Source organism: Carcharodon carcharias, chromosome 20 (assembly GCF_017639515.1).
Source record: "Carcharodon carcharias isolate sCarCar2 chromosome 20, sCarCar2.pri, whole genome shotgun sequence".
Classification (NCBI taxonomy): Eukaryota; Metazoa; Chordata; class Chondrichthyes; order Lamniformes; family Lamnidae; genus Carcharodon; species Carcharodon carcharias.
Window position 1 is genome coordinate 36,545,353 of NC_054486.1, and position 23,209 is coordinate 36,568,561.

Below are 23,209 nucleotides of genomic sequence, written 5' to 3' on the forward strand. Positions count from 1 at the left end.
CTGATGGGATCATTGAGCTAAGCAACTCATCCTCATGAATATTGAACCTAGTCATTGCACGATGCAAAAATAGCAAACCTAGACTTTGCAACAACATTAAGGCAGTCAACAAAACAATCATTCCAGAAAGCATCCACTTCCTACAATCCTAGAACAATCCACATCATTTCACGACTCCACAGTCTTCATGTAACTTGATATGTGATGGAGCTATCTTCAGATACCACAACTGGAATACAGCCGACATCTTAAAGCTTTTGTTACTCACAGAGTTGTGTTGTGTTTCAGTACTGCAGAATGTCCTATGGACTAAGTTCAGCACCTAGGGCATACCACAAGATTGTGTTAAACATTGAGGGGAATGCCCAACCTACTTGATGATGTTATCCATGATAGGGACAAAGCTGGACACGATCAGGAATTATAAACAGTGCTCACTCGACTCGCACAATACAATTTAATGCTCAACAAGGACAAGTACACATTGTGGCACCCAAGATTGACTGTGATACAGAATGACAGCAGCTGGATTACAGCCTACACACGTCAAAATCATTCATGCATTTCCCGCCCTGTCTAACATGAAAGAGTTGGCACTATTCCTTGGTACTTTTATCACAAATTTGTTCCGAAGCGTGCAGAGAACCTGAGGCCTCTTCAAAAGCTATCGCATAAAGCTGCACAATGGGAATGGACAATCACACAATAAACAGACATTGAAATGTTAAAAGGTGAAGATAGCATCTCCACCAGTGCTTGCGCCTTTCAGCTCACATGCGGAAATGTATGTCACAACAGATGTGTTAGGAAATGTGATTGGAGCTGCACTCTCAGTACATTGGTTGTTTGCTTCCTTCAATCACTTTTGCATTATGCCCATTGTCAGAAAATGAACACAAATACTTTACTGTAATGCTGAAAGCCTGCATCTATGCTTGTGAACATTGGCACATGAATTTCTGTGGTAGAAAGTTCACTCTTGGCACCGATCATCAAGCACTGACTACATTGTTAGCCACGTCAAGATCCGATCAATGAGCTCCACACCAGTGGCAGATTTAGAGTTAGTAGAGCGCTGTGCACAACTTCATTTTTGTCCCCCACCCAAGAAAAAGAGCAGAAGCCAAAGAGTGGCATTAAACCCAATTTGGCGGAGTGTGTGAATCATCTCATACAATTTACTGCAAGGACCTCATCAAAGATCTGAACCATCAACCGATTCCTCTTAATTAAAACTTCTGTTGTGAGGGAAGCAGTAAATATCATGCTTCAGCCTCATTTGATACACTGATTCGTATATATATCACATATTTCTTGATAAATTATTGGCTACATTTACTTTCAGATTGTTATATAGTGGCCTCAATCCCTTCCGGTACTATTCTGCTTAAGAATATTTGTTCTACACGCTCACCAGTAAGAATCCAGTCCTAAACAATCACAACCTTCTTATGAACTCAAATTCCTTTATTTTCCATTTTAAATAATTCCTTATTTTTCTCTACTCAATAGTTTTAGATCGCTTGTTCACTTGACTGGTTGGATTTTGGATTGTGTCATCAGAATGAAGTTTAATGTGTAGAACACTATCTGACCGAGTTCCCCATAGATAATGGACAATTCTGTTGCATTTGATATTCAGAAAGGATTGAGAAAGGTTGGAGATTGAGTTCAGTGTTTTAAGCAGACTCTGTCTGCACGTTATTGCTCTGTCTGGAGCCTGACTGTCCAGTTTAACACATGCAGTTTGCACTGATCCTCCACTTCCCTCCCCCCTCTGTTACCATAAACCTGTGACAGTGATTTGTGCCGTGCTCTCATCCATTTTGCATCAATTGAAGGTTTTTTTTCCATCAGCAGATGGATGGATCAAACTAGATTGCATCTGACATGATCTGTTGAGATGGTTTTCTGGTAGTTTCTTAGCCTGTGCAAGATAAGGTATGGGGCAAAGTTTATGATCCATGTTGCTACTGGCAGGGGACGGGGCTGGTGTGTAAAAGGCAGGATCGATGTGTGCTATCTTTATGGGTTCTGGAAGGGATCTCAATGCATAGTCACTGACATCGTGCAAATAATTACCCAAGGCATGTATCACTCTTGGATGCATCGCAAAACCTGATGCTTTTAGATCTGACTTTAGACTTGCAGTAAACTTGGATCTGTCTCCCATTTTCCTACCACACACGAACAATTATGTGCCTAGTGTAGCTGAAAATATCCATTTATACATTTCACTATTTGTATCCATAACTAGAAAATAACTGTATAATCATATGGTGGCCACATTGTAAGTAAAACACAGATTTTTTTTATTAATTTACAGGATGTAGGCTTCGCTGGCTGGGCCAGCATTTATTGCCCATCCCTAATTGCCCTTGAGAAGGTGGTGGTGAGCTGCATTCTTGAACCGCTGTAGTCCACATGGTGTAGGTACACCCACAGTGCTGTTAGGGAGGGAGTTCCAAGATTTTGACCCAGCGACAGTTAAGGAACAGCGATATATTTCCAAGTCAGGGTGCTGAGTGGCTAGGGGGTAACTTCCAGGTGGTGGTATTCCCATCTGTCTGGTGCCCTTGTCCCCTTCCAGATGGTAGTGGTTGTGGGTCTAGAAGGTGCTGTTGAAGTGAGTCTTGGTGAGTTCCTGCAGTGCACCCTGTAGATGGTACGCACTGCTGCCACTGTGCATTGGTGGTGGAGGGAGTGAATGTTTCTGGATGTGGTGCCAGTCAAGTGGGCCACTTTGTCCTGGATGGTGTCCAGCTTCTTGAGTGCTGTTGGAGCTTCACTCATCCAGGTAATTGGAGAATATTCCATCACACTCCTGACTTGTGCCTTGTAGATGGTGGACAGGCTTTGGGGAGCCAGGGTTTGGTAATGTGTCGTGTAGCCTATTTGGATCACATGGCATATTTTAAAATTGTTCCTTGTGGTCCTAAAATGTTTATGCGAAAGTAGCGAAGTGCAAATGAGGCATTCAAATAACTACTCAGTACAGTACTTGGTCTTTGCAGTGCAATAGTAGGTGTTTGATTTGTAGTGGTGATTCAGTGCTTTTACTGTTATTGATACATCTTAAGGGTGGGCACTTCCAAATGCAGGAAGACAATCAATTCGTATTGATGGCGCGCTGCTAACACTTGAATGAAGACCGAATTTCTTGTGACTGAGAAATAGGCAGCGGTCACAATCAACAGTCATTTATTTAACATGGCAGGGCCACTCCAAATAAGCAATGATTTGACAATTTTATTTACAGACAAAAACAAGGGGTTTATTTTTAAGCAATGTGTTCAAAAACACAACTCCCCCACTACATGAAGCAAGAAGCTATTTTTGCTTCATTATGAACAGCCACCTACGCTATGCGAGAAAATCAGCCTTTCGGTCCATCATACCTGTTGCTGGCTCTTTGAAAGAACTCTCCAATTAAGTCCCTGGAAGTTTAATTACTAATATTGCATCAAAAGGTTATATTGGATACAGCATGTTCAGATTTTTAAAAATTCATTCATGGAATGTGGATGTCGCTGGCATGGCCAGCTTTTATTGCCCATCCCCAATTGCCCTTGTTCAGAGGCCACTTAAGAGTCAATCACATTGCTGTGGGCTGGAGTCACATGCAGGCCAGACCGGGTAAGGACAGCAGATTTCCTTCCCTAAAGGACATTAGTGAACCAGATGGGTTTTTATGACAATTGGCAATGGTTTCATGATCATCATTGGACTTTTAATTCCAGATTTTTATTGGATTCAAATTCCACCATCTGCTGTGATGCCAGAGCATTACCGCTAGGTTTCCTGGAATTACTGATCCAGTGACAATACCACTATGCCACCACCTTCCCTAAATGATTAAATGGTTAGTAACTACACCTCTGTCTGCAGCACATGGAGATATTGAAAATTGCTTCATTTTTCAAAAAAAAATAAACAGAGCCACATCTGGCCTGAATTTTTTTTTTTCAGTAACACAGAAAATTGAAAGCAACATGAACCCAGGATTAGCAGAATTGACAGATCCCTTAACTATAAATCCAGTGTTAGTTAATAATTCGACCACAGAGGCAGGGAGATGCAGAATGAGACAGGATGCAAGGGCCACACAACTTGAATGAAAAGCAATTGCCAAAAACAGCATTCACATCAGGGGGTCATGAAACAAGTTTCATGCTTTGGTGTTCTATTAAAATGAACAATTCAGTTAAACAGAAACTAAGATGATTAGAGCTTCCACGGGGTGATTTCCCAACACTTTCATATTAAGTTTCAAAAATATGTTAGAGATGGAAAGAAAAGCGGGAAAGATTAAATGAAGAACAAAGCCCTGGGACTTGACTGATATTTTCCCATTTATTTTGTATTAGCTAATTTCTTTCAATTTTTAACCTCACAGCAGGTTTTACATAATTACATAAGTGTCAACAGGCCTGAGCAGCAGTCCTAACTTTGGAATAATTTTCTTATTGTACTCTTCTGACAAATTCACGACATTAATTATCATATAGTGATGGCAATATTTTGGGGCCCCCTTGTTGTTTGGAGGCCCCAAACCACCGCACAGTATGTTTCATTGTAAATCCACCCCTGCTCTACACATCTACAGATGGTCAGATCGTCTTCAGTACAACTTTGAGATTGCGAATCTTGTAGGTTCACACAACCAAGTAGCTGACATGCTTAGTTGTATTATTATCTTGTTAGCAACTTGTAACATTGGAGACTATGAGATTGCAGTGATTTCACGTACGATCACGAATCTTGTTATGCCAGAGAAGTTGAAGGCAGAATCGGCAATACTCAGGGTGCTGCATCAAGTAAGCCAGTATCTAAAAACCGAGTGGCCTCCTGAAATAGAGGAAGAACTGGTCCTGTATTACAGAGTACGCAATGAGCTCGCAAGGCAGGGGAATGGCACTTGGTGAATTGCTCATCTGGAGAGTCAGCATGGACACGATAGGCCACATGGTGCTGTAACAATTCTGGTGATTCTGTGATTGTTTAATGACAATTGTACCATGTGCAGAACTCAAGGGATTATCCTGAAAAAGTGACAGCAACGTGTATTGCATCTTGGTCATGAAGAACTTCCGGGTGCCGTAAAGATGAAACAACAATCCTGTGAAGCAGTCTGGTGACCAGCAATAGATTGCCACATAGAAAAGTTCACTAGAAATTGTACAGCATGTACACTCAGTGTAGAATCTGTTAAACTGTCCTGCGCCTCTACAACCAATCTCATGGCCAAAAAAACCATAGCAACAACACCAAGAAGGTATCTTTGGTGAAATGCTAGCAGGCCCTTGCAATCAACGTCTTTTGCTTGTTGTTCAAGATCTATATTGTTACAGAGAGGGGACAAATAGTCAGATGGGTCCCCCTTTCTTCAACTCTCAACTGACTCCAGATTGATGTGTTATAAAGAAGTGTTTTAACCCCTTGAGAACTATGACTCTTAAGAACAGACCAAAGGCAGGTACTTTTCATGAGTAAAAAAAGGGGAAGAACAAGTGGTTATTTCTCAACACTCGAATGTACTTACAATAGCACCCATTCACTTACGCATACGGAAAAGTGATTACCAAAAGAGGTTGAAGTTGGAGACTGGGCTCACCTCAAACGGCCAAATCGTGAACACAAGCTCGCAGCATGTCTATCAGGCCCAAAGCAATCAGCAGTTGCTTGGTACCAATACTTATCTGTTGGATGCCAACACAATGTGAAGCATGAGATGCTTGATAGAAAGCGGACCAGATATTTTGAAGACAGCAATGAGGATACATTCCTTTTTTGATACAACGGATGATCAATATTGCGGTCGCTCATCAAGGTGATCAAGGGGAACCACAACTTCAGGTTTGTAGATCTCAGTGCCATCATCAGTGACCTTCATATCTCAACGACTATTTCTGCACTTAGAGGAAACAGACTCTCTGGACTCTAAGAAATGATTCAGTGTTTATGGTGGTTTAATTTAAAATAAATTCCTTGAGTTTTACAATGGAGAGAAGATGGTGTGCATGACTGTCCAGTGTTTGATTGTGTGTCTCTTGATAGTTCACTGTGCTGTGTGCTTTAAGGTGAGCCCTGTAGGTGTGGTTGGAGAGAAACTGAAGCCAAACTGTAAGCACAAGGCAGCAGGCATTTTAAAAACATTGTAATAAAACTCCCGTGCACACATAGAAGCTGCTGAGTGTCATCTTTGCATATTACCAAGGCACAAAACATAATGCTGGCCAGCTTTTATCCCTCAATCAACATCACTAAAGCTGGTCATTATCTCATTGTTTGTGGGACCTTGATGTGTGCAAATTAGTTCCTAAGTTTCCTACATTACAACAGTGACTGCACTTTAAAAATACTTAATTGACTGCAAAGCACTTTAACATCCTGAGGCTGTGAAAGGCATTATATCAACTTTCATTCTTGTCTGTCTATGAAGTTAAAAGTTTAATTCATATATGTACTTACTGCAAGTGTCACACTTTCCCACTACACTTAAAGGATAAAACCCCAATTGTCATAAAATAGTATATGGCTCTATCGCACCATAACATTGTGGATTTGTTAGTACATAACATACACACTCCATTTGTCACACTTTTGTTACAGATCTGTCTACTTCTGACTTGTAGCTTGAAATTGACTTACACATTTTACATAGTTCCTTGACAAGTTACCTGGATTTACTGAACAATTGGTTTAAAGGAACACAACACCACCTTAACAGAACAATAACAAGTGCAGTACATAACACTCTTGTCTGAAAAAAAAAAATGCATCACCCAACTTAATGTAAGCTACAGTACAGGGAATCCACTAGTGACGTATTAAAAATGTATATCTGGCACTCTGTTACAAACCTCAAAAAAACCTTCTGACTCCAGCCTGAAACACAAGCACATTCCAATCTGCAAGGTTCCCTGAACAAACAGCAATTAAACTCTGAATGACCGGTCTTTGGTTTGCTTAACAATTAGTGGCAGAATAATACGTCTTTCATTACACTGTGATAGATTTGTTAGTACATAACGTACACACTCCATTTGTCATACTTTTGTCATAGATACAAAACATCTGTCTATTTCCAATGTAACAGTGTCTGTCCTTATTAAAACATTGTATCATTGAACTTTCATCAGCAACATGTGGGACTTCAGCTAATATATAGAACAGTTTTGAGTCGATCCCAAGTGCAAAAATTGCAAAAGTAGTCATTTCATCTGACTTGGAGCTAGGAATTTACAAGCATCTAAAAATCTACAATTTTCCCTCAACAATAGCAATTAATCATTAAATTGCTTAAGGAAGTCCCTTTTTGCAGCAATTAAGACTTATTTGTGAACTCATGTTACAAAACAGTTGAGGATCCAATTTGTCTGGAGCAACAGAAGATAGCATCATCTGACCTCCCCACTCTGTGCAGCGATTCAACAAGTTCAGTAGCTCAGCCACACACACACCAGATGTGTCTAGGATTTGACTGTCCCATTGACTGTAATAGTAATACAAGTAACCTCTGTGTCCCTAATTTAAGGAAAGGAAAAGCTGGCCAGGCTTCTTGATCCTGATCCCTTCTGAAAGTGTGCTTGTGCTTTAGAGCAGGCTCAAGCTTGACCGTGATGCTCCCATAATTGTTTTGCTCGCCAATCTCAACTGCCAGGTTCCGTAAAACCAGACACCAGTAAAGGGTCGAAAATCTTGCGGAGAGGTCGGCAGGAAGAAAATTAGCAAGAAGAGTATAGATTACTTTTTAAATGCAACCTCAGTTGTCATACAACTCAAAGTTCTAAATTGAGAGAACTTGTCTATTTTTAACAACTATCAATCAATCCTTCAACCCAGACAGTATAGTATGTAATATATTATATTACAATATTTGTAATAAAATATAGCACAAGGACCACAATAGTGAGCAAAAGAAACTGGCAAGGAAGGTCCTGTTTTTAAAATGCAACCTCAACTGTCATGTAATGCAAGGCTTTAAAAGAAACAAAACACTTACTCTGTATTTTTAACAATTAGGAAATCAGTCCAGACAGTCCCACTTCTCTTCAGTTTATCACTGGATTGACATATGTGCGAGTCAATAGTGGCAGTAGTGAGCATTTGCAGGCTGGTCAGGTGCTGAATTCACCAATCTTCTCTGGCGTGTGCACAGCTCAGACCTGCACTGTAAAGCTCAGGGGAGAAATGTGGGGTCAAAGACAAATCAGCCATGGTTCCCATTCCTAATCTGTGTCCAGTGACCTCTGCATTGAAGTGCATGAGGATTGGGCATTGACCAATGAAAGCAATTGACAGTTTTAGAGCCATTTCTTCAGTGGAGTCACTGCCTTCAGAAATTGACAGGAGAAAAAAAAAGTTCAGTCCTACAGAGAAGGAAGAATTTGCATTTATATAGCACCTTTCACCAATTTGGGATGTCCCTAACACTTTCAAGTCAATTAAGTAATTTTGAAGTGCAGTCACCACTGTGATTCAAGAAACAGAGTAGCCAATGTTTGCACAGCAAGCTCCCACAAATAACTGAGCTAAATGTTCAGTTCATCTCTCTTTTAGCGATGTTGGTTGCTGGGTTAATATTAGCTGTGACACAAGGGAGAATATCCCAATTCTTCTTCAAAATGTGTCCACCCAGAAAGGTAGACGGAGCCTTATCCAAAATACAACAGCTCCAACAGTGAAGCATCCCCTCACCACTCAACTGCTGCAGCAGACTGGATTATGTGCTCAAATCTCTGGAATGGAGCTTGAACCCACACCCTCCTGATTCAGAGATGTGAACGCTACCACTGAGCCATGGTTAACATCAGTGCATATTCTTCTTGTGCAGTGAGTCCAACTGGCACACCTTGTATCAGGGCAGCAGGTGAGGTCAGGAGCAGCCTCATTCCCCAACCTGGCAGACACTCAATGCCAAGATTCATTCATACATAGGAAATATTCACTGGGGTAAAATACTAGATAGGGACTTAAAACCAAGGTACCCAACACTAGTCACTCCATTCAGGATGGAGGAAGGAGAGGTGGTTGAAACTGAGGTATAAAAACACAGTATCAAGACAATGATGAGCTGTGGGGCTTATAGTTCACTCAAATTTAATTTCAGTAATTCATGGTGTCATTTTACTGCCTTACAGCAAAATTAGCATCTTTGATATATGTGGTAAATTATCCCAAGGTGATTCAGAGGAGTGTTGTCAAACAAAATTTGACACCAGTCACATAAGGATATTATTTAACCAAGCTTTTAGACACTTAAAGTGATAGGTTTAAAGAAAAGATAGCGAAAGGAAAGGAATTATGAAAGAAATTCCAGAAATTAGGGTCTACCAAAGGCACAGTCACCAATGGCAGGGCAAGGGAGCTGGGGACTGCTTAAGAGGCCAGAATTAGAGGAACAGAGAGCTAAGAGGGTTGTAACACTGGGTATTGCAAATGGCATTACCCGGTATTAAAACAATGCAAATACTTGCTTTGTCTGAATTCTCACTGCAGCCCAGACCACTTCCACATAAATCGGAATTCCTGTGTACAACGACTTCTAAACGTTCAGTTTTATGCAGCAGGACTCTTTAAAAAAACACTACCTGCAGCTCGGGGCTGGAAGAGAGAATCAATTTGATTGTATACATAATGACAATGGTAAACGGACATCATTGATCCTGGATCCCTCAGCCTACAAGTGTTTTTTTTTCTTATACAAACAGATTGCAGACGTCGATCTGACTATAAGCGAGATAATATATTACAAGTATATTTGCTGTCTGCAGTGTGTGTCAGTTACTACTCTGCCCTGTGATCACATTTCTGCTGGTTATTTTCTTTTGCACTCTGCGCGTTATCCGTCGCATCCAATAAATTCAGAACGGGTAGAATAAAAATGAGTGGGGCTTAATTATGTAAATCTAAACAGCAGTAAAAGTTTAACCCAATTAGAAGGAAAGTAACGATGAGGAATATTTATACATTCTAGCTATCGTCGATTTCCAACTCATCCCTCCCCCTCCAATCCATCACTAGCCAAAGAGAGGCCAGACTGAAATAATCTGACCTATTTGGGGGGCAACAAAACATTAAAACCCGAACGGTTCCCACATACCATCCTATGCAAAGGCAAGCTCGCAGTCCCGAGTCTCTCCAGTCCAATATATCGAGCGAAGGGAACACTTAAATCGGACTGGGCTATGGAATCCGTCTCAGTCTGATCCAAGAGAAGCCACATTGAATACCTTGTCCTGCGGACATCTTGTTACTTTGTTCAGGCGAGGAGAGAGAGAGAGAAAAAGAAGGATATGTATTCTTTGCAAAGGGGCAATTATTTTTGATATTTAGTATTTGTATCAGCTTAATAAATCTGTTCAGCAATTCAACACATTGTTTTGAGTATATGTTTCTTCTAAAATATAATTAGGGTGTGGTCTCATTGTCAAGATTATAACAGAACATTGACATTATTTTCTCCACCTTATTACTTTTATTTCGTTACATCATTTAAAAAAATCCTGGCCCTAGTTTATTTCCAGCGATCAAAGGATTGGTTTGATGAAGAAGTTAGAGGGCCTATCTTTTGCTACAATCCAACCGGGCTGTTAGCAATGATTGATTCTCCTGCTTGTCTATATATATATAGGTGAAGTCCACACGTCTGATGGGCTTCAACCCGTTAGAATGGTGGATGGTTTAAATCGAAATCCCAATTCCTATTATACCGTTGCATAATTTTTTTTGGGGGGGGGATTACAAACTGTATGGGGAGAGCAAGGTTGCTGTATAACTCTGACATGAACAGAATTTTCAATCAAGTTACCGCATTGCTTTGGGGGGAGGGGAGACGCACATAGCACAGCCTAGTTGCTAGCTGCAATCATTGATTTCTGATGTTGCTGTTTTGCAAGTGAAATCATAGGCTTTTTCTGTAATCTGATCTTCCAATCTCATGAGTCATTCCTGCCCCTCCACTATAAACAACATAATATTGGAAAACCCACTACTTCAGGGAATCGCTCGACTTTGATGAATGGAGGAGGAGGAGGGAGAGAAAAAGAGAAAAGACTAGACAACCTTGCACGTCTCAGCAAAATAATCTCTTCCAAGAGAAAAAAGGGTTGGAGTGATACACCCCCTCCACTCAAAACTCAGCCAAAGAGGGAGGTGGCAATACACAAAGAACTTCTTCAGGCTGGACACACGCGCCTTTCGTTGTCAGCTTTGTTTATGTATTATCCATGATCCGTCCATGATCTGGGTCTAGAGGCTGACCTGCCTGCAGAGACTGATACATTCTCTGTTGCCACAATGATTCGAAATGAGTTTCAGACGGGGCAAAAATCCCAGAGAGATTGCTCCCAGAGAGAATAGTTTCTTTCTTTTTATTTACTTGATTGATTTTCTGTTTTAGGCACAGCTTGTTTTTGAATATAGATTTAAATATCATATCACTGGGAAAAGAGAGAGACAAAAAACCAATGTAACGCTTTAGAAAAAGGGACTCACCGCCAATGTGGTTTGCCTTGTCAACGGGGTTTCTTCGCCATCACTTCAGGGGCTGCAAAGGAGGGGGTGGGGGGAGTGGGAAACAAGAGTCAAAATACAAGGCAGCTGTTGGCGTCTTGAACTGCAGCTTCCACACAGGCAGAAATGAAAGGAGATATATGCAAACACTCCCAAGAATTATCCTCTATCGCTTCAAAGGTTTTGGGAAGTCGTTTCTTTTGCCTGCATTCTGATATGGTTCGATGCATTTTTTTAAAAAAAAGTAAATGCGAATTGCTTTGAGGGATGACATGTAGGCTTAAATACACTTACAGTATAAACACGTCTCCTCACATTATTGCACTGGATACATTCCGTGGGGGGAAGGTAGGACAAGAGCCATTTGCACATGATTTTTAATCAAGGGAACAATTTGAAGGAGCCCAGCAGATCAATAGGGAGTTCCGATAGGAATCTGTCGGGGGGGGGGGGGGTGGTGCGGCGTGAGGGATCGATACCCCCACTCGCCCGCCCCGCACACTATTGGCTGACTGACAGGCGCTTGGGTCGTCTTATTGGCTAAATCCTGTTTTGGAATGTTGCTGCTGGTTGGGTTGAGAGTCTGAGAAAAGTCAGCAAGAGTTGCTGGTGCGGGGGGCGGTAGTGAGATAGGAAAAAGACACGAACCTTGACGGATGAAGACTCCCAGTTACAAATGCACCAAGAAAATGTCATGATAATCGTAGTAGCGCTGCCTGCAGTTATTTTGCACTGACATGTGGGATGTAGGACCTACCAGAGTTGGCGTTCGCTACATTTTTGGGAATGATCCAGTCACATCTTGTAAAATACATAATTCTGTGCACTGTTATGGCAGAGTTAATTTTCCTTGTAGTTCTCAATATATTGTCAAGATCATATTTTTATTCCTGTTGGACTGTTGTAAAGAACATATCTTTTTATTTTCTGTGGGACTGTGAATTAAAATTACAATGCCTGCAGTTTGAACGACACGTCCACTGGAACAGGATGAGAGATATATATAATGCTGCACTCCTGGAACAGTATATGTCATGAAAGACAGGATGGTGTTGGGAGGAGTCCAGGACCAAGGGAGCGGCCTGACAACAGCATTTTAATTGGCTCCTGACCAGGTGATCAGGATTTTGCGTGGTAACAGTGCAGAAAGCTCCTAGCCTGTGACGAGAAAATATCTAAAATCTCTTTTCCTCATATCTCTTTAACCTGCTCTCTCTCAAAAAACTCCTGTAAAAAGGAAAAGGGGAAAACCACTGTTAGAGATATTGAAAAGCAAGTTCTCAATCAGTGAACTAAATACTAAAAGTGCTGAAAGACCACCTCATGTCATCAACAAGAACTGAAAGGAATTTGGAAGACATCAATCAAAATCAACCAATTGAATCCTGTACTCCAGAATTGGTGCGATTGAAGTGTTTTACCCCATCCTTAAAATCTAAGTTTTCCGTGTGTGTGTGTGTGTGTGTGTGTAGGGCTTTAAGAAGGGGTAGAGTTTAAGTTATAGTTTTAGAAGTTAGCTGTTCATATTTCTTTCTTTTGCCACTGGTTAAAGACAGCTTGTTCAATAAACAGTTATTTACTTATTAAGTTTACAAACCTGGTGCTTGTACTCTGTTAACCTAAATTAAACAGTTAGGTAGAATTGGGGCAATCTGGTGGTTTGATCAAACTTTTCACATTTGTCGCAGCTCAGGGAACAGTGGGACTTGATATTACAGCCCACTATCCCCACTGGGTCTTGACAAGATAAATTCTGCAAAAAGGATTTAGATAAGTGGCCATAAAAACAAAGTCCTTGAAAAACTTAGCATATCTGGCAGCGTCTGTAGAGAGAGAAACAGAGTTACTGTTTTAAATCCAACATGACTCTTCGTCGGAACTCTGTGAGTAATAAGAGAGTTTCCTTAGCATGATCTAATCAAGTTGCCTTTGGAATACACTGGCAATGATCCTAGTTGGATCCCCTGGGCAGTTGGAGAGAGGAGGTCTCATGACAAGCCTACCTTTTTTATGTTTACCCACCTGTTTCTCTGCAGAACTGAGGACAAGCTGCTAAGATGCTGAGAAAGAAATTCTGAGTGGGCCCCCTCCTGCCTCCCTCTCTCTCCAATCGCCTGGCAATCTTCAAACCCTGTTTTCTGACCATCCAGGGACGCCAGTGCTGCTGACAGAGTTCTTTAAAAATTCTGCTCAACACTACCAAATCAACTGTCTACATATTTAAATTGGAAGCACTGGGGCCACAGAAGAAAAGTCAGAAGACCACTGAATTCAGCCTGAAGCCAGTTGAGGCACCAAACTACTGACTGTATATTCCTTTTATTTTTTTATGGACTCTAATTTCACCAACTTATCCTTCCCCACTCAGGACTATTTGTGTGCGTGAACTTCAAGTGTCTGTGTGTGCAAAAGTCAGAGTGTATTTTATCATTTTACTTAGATTGGCTTAAGCATAATAAAACTAATCTTTTACTTTGTTAAACTCAAGAAAACCTGTGTTTATGCTTCTGTTCTGATCATTGTGTGTAAACATTTAAGTACTCACTGAATTGGCAAGTATATCCTTTTCAAACAAAAAAATACTTGCAGTTAAACAAGGAGAGGGAAAAGAGGGAAGCCATTTGAATCCTCTTTACCTAATAGTTAGCAGTTCATATTTCTTTCTTTTGCCACTGGTTAATGACAATTTGTTCAATAAACAGTTATTTACTTATTAAGTTTACAAACCTGGTGCTCGTATTCTGTTAACCTAAATTAAACAGTTAGGTAGAATTGGGGCAATCTGGTGGTTTGGTTAAACTTTTCACTTTTGTTGTGGCTCAGGGAACAGTGGGACTTGATGTCACAGCGCCAATTTTACACAAGATATCCAAAAGGTTTCTGCCAGAGTTGTGTCACTCCTTCATTAGCTTCACGGAAATGATATCTCAATGACTCGCTCACGATCAAAATGCACCACAGAAAGTTAAATCTTGCATATCCCATTATAAGTATCCTTTTAACAACGTGATTCTTTAGGATTTGGATTTCTGCTTTTTTCTCCCTCTTTTCATCTGTTCTTTCTTTCCCTCTCTTTATTTCTCTTTCTATACCTGATTTGACATTGAATTCACCCACCCTAATTTACACTTCTTTCTCAGTGATAAATTCACAATCCTCCAGTGCGGTTGGTTAAGAAGATTACAGCTACTTGCCCTGTTTTCTTCTCTGCAATATTATAAGTTCACAATTTCAGCAACTTGCTACATAAAAAAATTGAAGAACCTAAACATGCAAGGGTAAGTCTGGCTAATGGGAGACACTGGATGCTCTGCTAAAGCAAATTATGACCAATATGTGATGACCTTTGACCCATAACAATAAGGAGAATTTGTATTACTTTTAAAATGTTTGGGGAATCTACAATTGTTTTTTTAAGAATGTTTGAAAAGGACTTTTAAGAACTTGTGTCAATTCTGAAAGGATCGATTGTAATTTTCTTGAATAATAAAAAATATTGGTTCATGTGACCTGGCAACCATTTATGTAGAAGCGGTACCAACAGGCAGGAGTTAAGACTGTGTGGCCAGACACAAAGGAGAGCTGCAAGACAGGAGAGCTGGAGGGTGAAGGCGATCAGCACTTAGGTGCAGACACAAAAAGAAAGCTGACAGAAATAGAAACAGGAACAGAGATTTCATGTGAGAAGTCAGCCAAACTCTCTACAAAAAGGTCAATTTTCTGTTTGACAATAAGAAGCAAAATAGAATTCCAGAAACTTTTGGGGAAGCGATTTATGAGTGAGCTAAAGAGACCCTATCCTCAAAGCAGCGCAAATAACTCAGGAATGTGAAAAAGCTGAGATTTTGTATCAGAGGACAAGATCATGAACTGGGTATTGTTGGTTGGTCGGTCGAAAAGGAACTCTGGAAAGCTGCACCATCAGGACTGCTGACCTGAGTGAAAGAGGGTTTATAGACATGGGGACCACATATCCAGGGGCCACAAGTTGTGTTCACCAGCAGCCATATACCATCAAGGGCCAAATCCAATAGAGTGGGAAAGTGAGAGTTCTTATATATCGGAGGCCAAATTAGAGAGCTTTGGAATTGCATGTGATGCCACATGTTGCAGGTGTTCTTGGTTCTGTAAGATGTACCTTTGTTGTATCGACTATTTAAAGTGAAATTTACCTTTTGTTTGAAATTAATACATGTTCAATTTACGTAGGTTCTGATTCGCATTAAAGTATAAATGAAACAAAGTGAAATCATTGTGGCGGTCAATTGACAAAGTTGGTTATTTTAGTTTACAGCCTGCTCACAGGAATCATAATTCAGGGCATTTGGGACCTGAGTGAACAGCTGTGTATTTTCTTAACCGATCAGATTGTGAACCAACAGCACAAGAACTAAGAAGGTGGGTGAATTAGAGTGGGTGAATTCAATGTTAAATCAGGTACAGAAAGAAATAAGAGATACAGAAAGAATGGATTAAGAGAGAGAAAATGCAAACAAGTGAAAAACAAATTTGACATTTTGTAAATCTCCAGCACCATTAACTTCTGAAGGACTCCACAGCTGGAATAGTTGATTTTCAGTACCAGAGAGGTTAGATATCAATAATTAACAATTAGCACATTGTTAAAGGGATACTTGCTTGTGATGACAAGACTTAACTTGCTGTGGCAAATTTAGTTTGAATCTACCACGCAAATAGAAAAACTTCATGCCATTTGATGCATTTCAACAGTGAGACAGACAACAAGATATTGTTTTCACAAAGCTAACAGTGGCACAACTTGGACAACAACATTTGGGTTTTCACATTTAACCACACACCCGCCCCATAATCTGAAGTTACTTCACCATTAATTAACAAATAACAGCAATGCATTAGCTTCAATAATATATTGGCAGCAAATTCTGGTCCATTGGTTTTGAACTTAAGGGTGCAATATAACAATAATTAACTTCTAGAATTTGAGCAATTTCTTAGACACAGAGGACGGCACGTTACAAAGATGGATATTGACAGACTGGGGAGACTGAGGTAAGTGAAGTCTAAATGAAATGGTGAAAAACCCGGTTATGGGGGAATATAAACCATAGAATAAAGGTTAGTGTGAATCAGCCGGTGGATGGATGGTAACGTTACACAAAAGTAGATAGATTCCAGACAGACTGTCTTTTACAAGTTGCGATAATATTGCTAAAGCCATGAACAGTTAAATATGAGGCACTCCCTTACTGAAGCTGTTTGAAATTCATATGACTGCTTTTAGATGTCCCTAGGAATGCACGCTTTTCCAAAAAGGTACTTGAATTTGATTTACTTCGCCACATTTCACAAATTTGCTCCTGCGACAATAGGTACCCAGAAATTTATTTGTAGAGACCATGTGATTAAGCTCCTGGCAGCTGATTTTTCTAATTGGAATTGTTTTGAATAAGGTATGAGATAGGGTAATGAAGATTACAGCAAGCACCGTATTACAAAGTGATGCTGCACTATGATCAGTTTTATCAAGGAACTAGAACATAACATTAGTAAATGTCATGTTAATCCACTACTGGCTAAATTGGTAGCACAATTACCTCCCAGTCATTAGGTCCCAGATTCCAGAGACCTGATCACATAATCCAGGCTGACACTCCAGTGCAGTACTGAGGGTGTGTTGCACAGTCAATGGTGTCCTTTTTGGAAAAGATGTTAGACCAAGGCCTCTCTGCCTTTTCAGCTGGATGTAAAAATCTGATAGCTGGTGTTTTGGCCAATATTTGTCCCACGGTACAAACCACACCGCCCCCCCCCCCCCCCCCCCTCCCCCCACCAACTACCGCCCCTGCACACCGAACCATACATCCACTACTACCATCCACCCCACATGGGACAACCATGCCCCCACACGGGACCTCCCCTCCCCACATGGAACAACCACCCCCACTACCACCCACCCCACATGGGCCACACCCCCACCCACTACCTCCACCCACCACCACCACCCCCGCACCCCCCCCCCCCCCCCCCCCCCCCACCCGCCCCCACCACCCCACACCCCACAAGACCACACTCCCACCTACTGCCAAACCCCAACAGGGGACAAACCCACCCCACTACCAACATCCTACACAGGACAACCCCACCCCCCACCCCTCCCATGGGACAAACACCTTACCCCCACATGGGATAATAACCCCCACTACTACAGCCCCCAAAACGGGACAACCCCCCAGCCCTAAACCCCCACTACCAACACCCCCCACCACACGGGAAAACACCCCGCACACGAGACAACCCCCCGCACACGGGACAACCCCTAATACCACCCACCCCCTCACTGGACAACCCCACCCTTACCGCTCCCCACAATGGACAAGCCCCCCACACGGACCAAACCCCCACATGAGTCAGCCTCCCGCAGGGGATAACTCCCCCGACTACCATCCCCCCATCCAAGAGACAACACTCCCCTGACTCCCACCCCCCACCCAACAAGGGACAACATTCCCCCACTACCACTCCCCACCCAGCAAGAGACAACACTCCCCCGACTACCACCCACCACCCAATAAGGGACAACACTTCCCCGCTACCAATACCCCACACATGGGTCAACACTCACCCTACTACCACCCCCGAACATGGGACCATGAGCACCCACACCACCACGGTGTTTCCCCCACGTTTCTAACCCGACCACAAGGGACTCCCCCTCGCCCCTGCTACCACTCCCCCATTACTGCCCCGCCACTATCCCCCCCCACCACCACCACCCCTACACAGGGCACCTGCCCCCACTACCGCCCCACTACTACCCCCCTCGCTATAAGCCCCCACAAGCCAGTCCCCACTCCCCCCACACCACCAACTCGCCCCCACTACCAACACCCCTCCCACATGGGACTCCCCTCCCCCACTCTCACTCCTCTCCACAAGGGACCCCCCCCCACCGGGTGCAACTCCACCCCAACTACTACCACACCCTGCACGGGACGGCCACCCCTCACATGGGACCGCCCCACACAGGCGCCACCCCCCTGGCCACAGGACCACGGGACTCCCCTCACACCACGGCCCCACCAAAACCATTGGACTCCCCCCCACCCACCACACCATGGGACTCCCCCACACTAACACACCCCCAAAACTAACAACACCCCCCACACGGGACGCCACCCACTGACCGCAGGACTTCTCCCCTCCCCTCCCACCACAAAACTCCCCACAGCACCCCCCCAACCCACCATCCTACCATGGGACAGCCCCTCCAACACAGGACTCCCCCAACACCACGGCACTCACCCCCCCCCCCCACAACATGGGACTCCTGCACACTAACACACCCCCCACACTAACACACCCCCCACACCACAGGACTCCCCCCAACTACCACACCCATAACACGGGACTACCAGCTCACACGGGATAACTGCCCCTGCCTGCACAGTGGACAATGCCCCACCTCACTACTACCTTCCCACACAGGACAATCCCTCCCACACAAGACACAACCACCCCCCCACCCCCCCCCCCACCTCCACTACCACCCCTGACACAGGACAACACCCCTACATGGGACAAACCCCTTCCCAATACCATGCCCCCCCCCACCAGGGGACAAGCCCCCCCACAAACTAGCACACCCCAAACATGGGACAACTCATCCCCCACACAGGACAACCACCCCCTCACTATCACATCCCAAAAACGGGACAACCCATTCCCTCCCCAAATCTGTAACACCCCTCCATTACCACACTCCCCACACGGGACAACCACCGCCTCCCACATGGGACAACCCCTTCCCCCCCATACACCAGGCAAACCCCACACAGGGCAACCCCCCACTCAGGACAACCCACCACACAGGACAAGCCACCCCCCACCCCCAACTACCATGCCCCCACACACAGGACAACACCCACCCACACCACGGGGCTCACCCCAAACCACAAGACAACCTCTACCATGGAACACCAGCCCCCTCCCCCAATGATGTGACTCCCCCCATACCACGGGACTTCACCCCCCCCCCCACACCATGGGACTCTCCCCCAATATCACACCCCCCGCACTAACAGTCTCCCCCTACCATGGGAACCCCGCCCCAACTACAACATCCGCGGCATGGGATTACCAGCCCTCATGGGATAAGCCCCCACCCTGCAGAGTGGACAACCCCCCACCCAGCCATCCCCACACTGGACTACCCCACCCAATAATAATCCCCCTCACTGCCACACCCCCCCCCAACGCGATACAACCCCTTCCCTCCAACAGAGGACAACATCCTCCTTCCCTCACATGCTACAACCCCCCCAGACACAGGACAACACACCTCACTACCATCCCCACACACTGGAGAAATACCACCGCCCCCAACACATGACAACTCAACACCCCACCATCACGGGACAACCACCACCCGCCCCCAATGCAGGAGAACCACCCATGCCCCCAACCATCACGGGACAAGCACCAGCACCCCCAACACAGGAGAACGACCCCCCCCCCCCCATCACGGGATCACCACCACTCCCCTCAATACGGGATAATCACCACTCCCTCCAACGTGGGACAACTGCCAACCGTGCCCCCCCCCCACCCCCACCAGATGCGGGACAACCAACCCCTTCCCAAACACAGGACAACCATTACATGCCCCAACATGGGATGACCACCATCCAGCCTCAACACGTGACACCCATCCCCCTAACATGGGACAACCACCAACCCCCCTCCAACATGTGACAACTCGACCTCCCCTCAACACGGGACAACCACCACCCCCTCAACATGAGACAAGCACCAGACCCCACAACATGGGACAACACCCCCCTCCCCCCCACTACCACTACCACCCCCACCACACGGGACCACCCTCCACATGGGACAATCCACCAGATGGGACAACCCACTACATTGGACAAACAACTCCCGCCATTACCAACCCCCACAGGGGACAACACTCCCCACTACCACCCCTCCCACAAGGGACAACCCAACCCCACAAGGGACAACCCCCATGAGGGACACTGCCCACCACCCAACTACCCTGCCCCCCCACCCCCCATTACCAACCTCCACAGGGGACAACCCCCCCCCATCACTACCAAACCCCTAACACAGGACAACATTCCTCGCTACCAACCTTCCCACAAGGGACAACCCCACCCCACAAGGGACAACCCCCTCACAAGGGACACTACCACCCCCCCCCCCCCCACAAGGGACAACAACCTCACATGGGGCAACCCCGCCCTATAAACCCCCTAACACAGGACAACCCCCCCACATGGGTCAATGACCCCACACAGAAAACCCCCCACTACCACCTTCCGCCGCAGGGAATTACCCACCAACACCCCTCACCAACACGGGAACGCCCCCCAACTACCACTCTCCCGAGACAGGCCACCAACCCCCACAACCACTCCTCCACATGGGACAACCCCCCCTCCCAACTTCTGCCCCCCCACATACAGGACAACTACCCCCACGCACTGCAGCCCCCTACATCCACCCCCACATAGGGGACAATCCCCCCAATTGGGACAACCCTCCGACATGGGACCACCTCCCAACCTGGGATAACTCCCCCCACCGACAACATTTGGGATAACACACCGCCCCAATACCACTCCCCCACATGGGACAATCCCCATACAGGAGATTAGCTTAAATTCTGAAAAATTTAATAAAGGAGACATAATTTTTAAAGATATGAGACAGTTTCACATGAGCTGGGACATGTCCCTTAATTTTTTCAAAATTTTTATGCAATTAATAAACCCTTCATGAAACCTCATCCCGCCCGTGGATGAGGTTTCATGAAAAATGCGAAGGCTGCCTGGGCTCTTCGCTTTCTTAAGGTTGGACAGGCAGCATTCTTAACAATTTTAATTACTTTCTTAATGGCCTTAATAGCGCCTGCTGAACTAACAATCTAAATGTCGCGCGGTGACCAGAAAATTCTTCCCATGGGAAACCCCCCCTCCTGCTACCACCCTCTGCCGCAGGGGACTACCACACTCCCCCACACAGGAACATCCCCCAACTACCGCTCCCCAGAGACGGAAAACCAGCCCCTACAACCAAACCACCCCCCGCGGGGTACAACCACCCCCACTTCCACTCCCCCCCCCATACACAGGACAAAGCCCCCACATGGGACATGCACCCCCACTACAACCCCCCACACATGGGACACTCCCCCCCCACTCCCCCCACCCCCACCCCCCAGTACCACATCCACTACACGGTCAACCCTGCCCCCAATACAAAGCGCCCCTAATACCACCGTTCCAACACGCTACGAGACACCCCATAGGTGTGAACCCCCTGCACTACCAACCCCCACACATGGGACAATGCCTCTCTTGCAACCACACCCCCAATACCACCCCACTCACACAGGACAACCCCTCCCAACAACAACCCCTCCCCATGGGACAATACCCACCCCAGCCTGCACCAACCCCCCCCCCCCCCACTCGGGACAGCTCCCACGCACTACCATCCACCCCCCCCAATACCGCCCCCACCCCCCCACCCAACCACTGCCACCACTCCCACTGCCGCCACCCCCACACAGGACAACACTCCCTCACACGGGACAATGACAACGCCCCCCCTCCCCCCATCACAGTACAATCCTCCCTCCCTCCCCCCCCCTCCCCCCCCCCACTACCACACCCCCGCACAACCACTCGCACATGGGACACCCCCCCAATACCATCCCCTGCTCACGGGACAACCCCGCCTCTCCCCCGCTTCCACATCCCACACATTGGATACCCCCCACTGCCCCCCCCACAGTCAGGACAAATCCCCGCATTACCAGCCATCCCCCACTCTCCAACACAGGACAACCGCCCCAGTACCACACCCCCTCCCCCCCACCACACAGGACGACCACTTTTGTCTGAACTTCGTAAAAAATACTAATACATCACGAAGAGTGCTTAATTAAATCAGATAATCACTTTTTACCAGAAAATCAAAACTTCCCATTAGAAACTTAGACACTTGTTTCTACATTGTAAGAAATTGTATTATAGCTTCCCGCATTCCAAAAAACTTATCTCACTGAGATAAGCACTTTTCAACAGGAACTCAATTTGTTTCAAAATACACTCAAGAATGTTAAACTCTGTAAAAATATAGCACTGCATCACGAAGAATGCTTAATTCACGGAGATAAGTACTTTTTACCTGAAGATCAAATCTTTTCATCAGAAAATGATGTTGTTTCTACATCGTAAGAAATTGCATTACAGCTTCCCACATTCCGAAAATAAATTATTTAAGATAAGCACTTTTGGGCAGAAATTCAATATTTTTCAAAATGCACTTGTAGAATGTTAGAACGTCGTAAAAAGGAAAGCAGTGCATCAAAAAGAATGCTTAACTCACTGAGAAAATCACTTTCTGGCAGAAAACCAAAAGTATTCATGGGGCAGGATTTTCAGGTCGTCTGGCGGCCACTGGGGGCAGGCCTGGGAGTGGCCAGGAAATGGGGGTCTGCCACCCATGATAGGCCCCCGACCGCATGAAAGGTGGGGTGAAAGGCCCAGCGCTGCCAGGGTGGCGGTGGGGGCTGGAGCGGGGTGAGCTCTGAAGTCAGCGCAGTCGTGGGGGAGTGCGCAATGAAAGCTCCCTTAAGGCATTGAGCTGTCTCAGTGAGCTGAAGAATTTTAAATACAAACAT

General features: G+C 45.0%; 1 protein-coding gene across 2 annotated transcripts in view; it reads right to left on the reverse strand.

Moving 5' to 3' along the window:
• LOC121292757 (BRD4-interacting chromatin-remodeling complex-associated protein-like) overlaps positions 1-22,826 on the reverse strand; it is a 117,053-nt gene extending 94,227 nt beyond the window's left edge. For both annotated transcript variants that reach the window (XM_041215110.1, XM_041215111.1), the window contains exons 1-3: positions 22,714-22,826; positions 11,500-11,551; positions 10,106-10,258 (exon numbers count right to left, since the gene is read on the reverse strand). The gene's annotated coding sequence lies outside the window, so the exon portion shown is untranslated. The remainder of the gene's footprint in view (positions 1-10,105; positions 10,259-11,499; positions 11,552-22,713) is intronic.
• Positions 22,827-23,209: the final 383 nt, after the last annotated feature.